Raw genomic sequence first — 6,234 nt, 5'->3', positions numbered from 1 at the left:
CTTTACCCCATCGCCCACCACAACCTGCTCATCGAATGTTGGGGGAGTGCTACATTTATACACCTGGGTGGACAGAGGTGAGATGATTTAAGAAACCGACACTAAATTTCGATTTAAAGCTTTCGTGACTGCAGGGATTCATCTTCTTGGTTCTTTCGGTAAAGTCACGTAGAATGGAAATAATAAAATAATAAAAATAAAACATAAAATAATAATTTTATTATGTTTTATTTTATTATGTTTTATTTTTATTATTTCCATTCTACGTGACTTTACCGTAAGATAATAAAAAGAAAACATAATAAAATAATAATTTTATTATGTTTTATTATATTATGTTTTATTTTTATTATTATTATTTCCATTCTACGTGACTTTACCGAAAGAACCAAGAAGATGAATCCCTGCAGTCACGAAAGCTTTAAATCGAAATAAAACATTAAATAAAACATAATAAAAAATGTATTTTATTATGTTTTATTTTTATTATTTTATTATTGCCATTCTACGTGACTTTACCGAAAGAACCAAGAAGATGAAACCGACACTTTCTTCAATTTCCTTGGCGGAAAATAAAACCCGGTGACCTCTAGATTACAAATTGTGTGTGATAACCATACAAACATTTACGTGTGTATAATAATGAGACATTAAAGCATTGCAATGAAAACAATGTAGGTCGATGCTTCACCCTTTATTGGAATAATGATAAGTTTCCATCAAGGTCTTAGCTTGATATTCTTGGCAACGTTTGTACAGTTCGGCTTGTTAAGCAAAAGAGTCTCGTTTTAAGCGCCTTTGACATTCAACCGAAACTGTTTTTTTCATTTTGACAGGTAAGGCCCACTGAACTATAGAGCTCTTTGTCAGAAACAACATGATAGCTCAGCGAAGTGGCTTATCATGTAGAAATGTATAGCAGCCAAATACGCTCAACGCATGTTTCTAAATGTGTAGGGAAAAACCGGAGGACCCGGAAAAAAATCCACGCGACCACGGGGAGAACATTGCAAACTCACAATATACAGGTGTCAGGGTCGGGGTCGAACCCACGATCTCCTTCATGCCAGGCGAGAGAGTTAAGATCTCGCCTCCGTGGAGCCCCATTCAATCAGGCAGAGCACCATGAATTATTGCCCTTAGTGTTCAATCAAACAGATGAGGGGGTGGGGGGCAAAGTGCTGCCGATGGTGTTGCCAAGGAAGTGGCACCCTTGTGTTTGTATCTTCACATTTCAATTTAATTAAGCGCCAAGTCGGCCGTGTGTGCCAACAGCACGTCGTCAAACTGTCTGCTTTGTAGACGCGGTGATCTGTTATGCAAACTGATAACGATGCATTAAATATTTAAGCAAGACACTTTTTTTTCGTCGGAATGTCACGCCACGCTGCTTTTAGAAATTAATGAGAACATTTTGGATATTCGGTGATATGACACAATGTTTCAACACAAGTAGATATTTGGCCAACTGCTAAATCATTTTAGGCAGCTTCATTGCAAATAAATTATTTTTATCACTACATCCAGCAGTTAAATATATTATCTCCAAGAACAAAAATAAGTTTTAAACTCTAGATATGAACGATACTTGCGCTGCATTACAAAGCCGGTGAGTTTGATTGCTGGCTACGGCTAACATCAGTGGCCAAGTGGTATGGGCCTTCATGTCACCAACCGACACTGACAAGTTGAGTGAAGTATGGTCAAACAGCAACCCATGACAACAAAGCTGTGTGGAAGCCTTCATTACACAAATAACAAAAAAAACTGATAGTACTGTGGCTTTAAAAGTAAAAATGTTTAAGGCAATGGCTCTGGTTTATAGCACGTAAACATCAATTCGTAAAATACATTTATAGAGGGTCATGCATTATTTATTATTTGAAGTCAAGTCAAGATGTCAATTCCCCGATGGAGTTTGTACATGACAATTGCAATCATCTTATAAATGAGCCCTCGCTGTCACATGCGTGTTACTGTCTAAAATATACTATTTGAACTCTGAGAATAGGTTTTCCCCTTTTAACTGGCAACATAACAGGTGTTAAGATGTTAAAACACCAAACTGAAACCTTTTACAAGGAATCATGTCTGCATTAACCACGATACTTGTGGTCAGAATGCAAACAAAAAAGGTACTCTGATAATATATGCATTGTCTTTGAAACTGATTGGTCCACACCAGAGACCGCTTTCTTTTGAGCCGAGCTAAAAGACGTCCTCTGGTCTAACACCGTTTGAGACGAGGCTCAAAAGAAAGCTGTCTCTGGTGTGGACCAATCAGTTTCAAAGACAATGCATAGTATGTTTTTTGTTTGCATTCTGACCACAAGTATTGTGATTAATGCAGACATGATTCCTTGTAAAAAGTTTTCAGTTTGGTGTTTTAACTTCTCAACACCTGTTATGTTGCCAGAAAAAAGGGGAAAACATATTCTCATATTTTGGTACTGGCAATGGAGGTCCCATGATATTTGAACTCTCTCAACCACATTTTCCCAAAACATCTGACATTTATTTACTCAGGTAACGTTGAGTGGTTATTGCTGTTGTAAGATTGGTGCAGTGTATTGAATCCCCAAACAATGATTCACCCATCCCATGTGGCACATGAGCCGAGTTTAGATTGTGGTAATGTAAGTTGGGCAGATGAGAGTATTCATTGACATTTCTTAAATTATATCATAATCGGAAGCTGCAATAAAGACAAATTATTTGAAGAATTAAAGAGCCACAATGCTTTTATCACATATATACACTACTGGGAAAGATCATAGAAAACTGAATAATAGACTATTTCCAGGTCAACCAACTATTGGGGCATTCAGTTTTAGAAAAAAAAATCCTACCCTTCAAAAAACCGACTACCATACAGAAAAAAACTACCATGCAAAAAAACCCACCATACAGAAAACCAACACAAATACAGAAAACCGATACAGAAAACGGACACAAATACAGAAAACCGACACAAAAAATACCATACAGAAAACAGACACAAATCAGAGACATCCTATTGACTGCTAAGAAAATGTAGTTGGCAGGACACCCCAATCAGGGTTGACAGCTGAAGGATGAGACTGGTGACATAATGGCAGCACAAGAGAACATGTCCGAAATGGGACGACCACCTCGGAGATGGAGCGGTTAGATCAGCTCACATGCTGGAGAGAAATTGATTCTGGCCTCCCAGGACCACAAGGGATAGGATGGTGTAGGGAGGACCTCATCCAGTAGGGAATTGATCATGGTTAATCCTCAAAATGATGATGGCAAAACATCAAGTGATTTGAAAGTTAGCGGTCACTTATTTCTTGCCCGACCAAGAAGTGGCTGCTTGTACCATTTCCCTGTTGTCCTTGAAGAATAGCCATGCGATGTTCTTTATCTTTGTGCAGCATAGGTACTTTTTTACTCTTATTCTTCCGCAGATGAAAAAACGCAGGTGTAACACATTTGTCCTGTCCTACTCCCGATGTTGTGCCACGCGTGTGTGCCGTCTGCGGTTCAGCTGCTGGCAAGGTGACTTTGCTGGGCTTGGCATCTCATTAGTTCCGTTTGCAAAATGATAAACAATGTTGTCGTTTTAGCACACACACAATAAAAACAACAACCGTACAACTTTGTTTCCCAAGCAATAAAAAACTAAAACGCACGCCAAAAAAAAAACAAGTTAATTCGCAATTTATGCTGGTTTTTGCGTTTGGAATCTGGGAAAATTGGAGAGGATGAAAATAGATGGATGAGAATACATCACCCTAATCAATATCCCCAGCCGCTGTTTCAAATTCCACAATAGAAGGACGGCACTCAATTTGAGGGAAGGCGCCGGCAACTTCAGGCATTGCGCCAGTAATGCGACCGATTTGTGGCTAAAACAGACACGGCATCTCTACTCAGAAATATTACAGACGCGGTTCTCATGGGTGCCGTAAGCATCCTCTAGGGATACACGCAACATCCCCTCGGGCTTCCACGCAACAGCTTCTTTCAACCCACTCACATACATCCTAACCAGATGCCTGTGCCCGCATCAGCCCACAGCAGTGGTTCTCAAAGTGTGGTTCCAGGACCACCGGCGGTTCGCGCGGGTCCTCCAGGTGGTCCACGCGGCTGTGATGCAATCGCAGGTTGATTCGGACAAGAACGACAACACCTTTTGCTTTGGACATTAATTGATACAGGTAGTCCCCGACTTACGATGGTCCGACTTACGATATTTCGATCTTACGATGGCGATATGTAGGCTAGGTGTAGTCACAAACCGAACCTCTCCATAATAAAGGCTCAGTCTTTTGTTATGCAGTCTATTCATAGTCTCAAACCGCACCTTACCATAATAATAAAAAGTGGGCCATCCCTGCCCCTTCCCCCCCTCAACCATTATATATACGGAGTGGTATCTCCTGTAATCTCTCATTTACTTGATACAGCTGTCGGGCTGTGACGGTTCCACCTGAAGACGGAAGCTTGTGTTGCCTCCGAAACGTCGTGATTTTGATTTTATTTTACTTTTATTAATTTTAATGTTTTACCTACGTGACTTTACCGAAAAAAACATAAGAATATGAATCCTTGCAGTCACGAAAGCTTCAAATCTAGTCGTACTTGAAATGTAGATGTTGTGGGTTTACTCTCCAACACGCCGGTGTGCTGAACAAGGAACGAATTAGAATGTTTTAGTTACGTGATGAACCTTACTAATTTGATGTGTCGGGCGGTGGCGGGTTTAACGACACATTTATATATTTACGCGATCTGACACAAAAACCTCTATTATGGGAAGTCTGAGAAACACCGGCTGACACGAACATCAGAGAGCCCAACGGAGGAGACAGCATACCACCACGACGCTGACAAGAATCGTCGATATCGACGGGGACAAAAGAAGACATTTCCGAAAACCTTCAGGCGTAGACCCCACCTGCAAGTGATTGCAGATACAGAGTCTCTCCTCGCCATCGGTGGCCGTGCTTTGTGCGCAACTGAACGAAGGCCTCTCCGTGCCACCGCCATCTCTCGCGGTTCCGTAAAACGCCACGATCCATCTCGCTCCCACACAAGGGATAATCCTGTCGCTTCATCTCCGTGCTGGGCGTCCTCGTCAGCGCCTTGCTGGGTGGTCGATAATGTTCTCTAAACGCCATTTATCGTGGTGGCTGCTGGGCGGAAAGGTTCCGTTCACAATGAAGGTTTTTGGGTTAAGTATAAATGTGTCATAACCCTCCACCACCCGACACATCCAATTAGTAAGGAATTTGTCACGTAAACAAAACGCCAATTAGGGACTACTTCAGCCCACCGGTGTGTTGGAGAGTAAATCCACAACATTTACAATTTGAGTAGTACGACGTTTCGCTGGTAATTACAACCAGCTTCATCGGGCGGTTTGCCAGAATAGTGAAAGGTCCTGACTTGCAATTGGAAGCCCGTGAGTTGAAATCCCCAATTTGTGGGGTCTACTCAGCCCATCAGCACCTCCTGGGTTAATAAAGGCAGCGACACTTTGTGGGAAGCTAACAGCGGCCCTCTTATGGATAGACTCGCACCTGCCATAGTAATATGGAACTTCCACCATTAGCTCAGGTGCCTGCAACAGAAATGAGCACTGTCCAACCATTGACGTCACACACAAAGCCTTTAGCCCATTGCAACAACTGAACTGTTAAGCATTGTAAAAAAAACATTACATACTTTCTCTATATATAATGCCCCATCTATAATGATTTTCGAACTTGGATTGCCAGTGGTGAAGGCAGCAAGCTGGGCATTGTAAGCTGCTCACCAAAACCAGTGGAGTTCTGATTTAAATTAAGCGTAGTGGAACATTCAGTGGTGTTGCAAAGGAAGCAATTACAATCAGGGTCTAGATTGACATCGGGATGACAAAGCAGGGCTCCTGTTGCTGTGAGCTCTTTTTTGCCACTGCAGTCTTGGCAATGCCACTGCCGTGTATTGTCCCTGAACAGCAATCAAACACGTAGATTGACAAGGCATCATTATCATCATCATCATCAGCAGAAGCAGCCATGGTCAATCCACTGCTGAATAAGGGCTTCCCCAAGCCGTTTTCCACAATCGTGCAATGTAAGAATCCACCTATCACCTGCAAATTAACTGCTTTTGTGGCTCCCCTTCCTTTGACGCTTTCCATTCCTTGGCTCCCATTAGACCAGGGGTGGGGAACGTCCGGCCCGCGGGCCGTATAAGGCCCGCGAAATCATTTGGTCTGGC

This window comes from Lethenteron reissneri, chromosome 37 (assembly GCF_015708825.2).
Source record: "Lethenteron reissneri isolate LAM-NWPU_2019-01 chromosome 37, ASM1570882v1, whole genome shotgun sequence".
In the NCBI taxonomy this organism is placed as follows: domain Eukaryota; kingdom Metazoa; phylum Chordata; class Hyperoartia; order Petromyzontiformes; family Petromyzontidae; genus Lethenteron; species Lethenteron reissneri.
Note: the sequence above shows the minus strand (reverse complement) of the source record.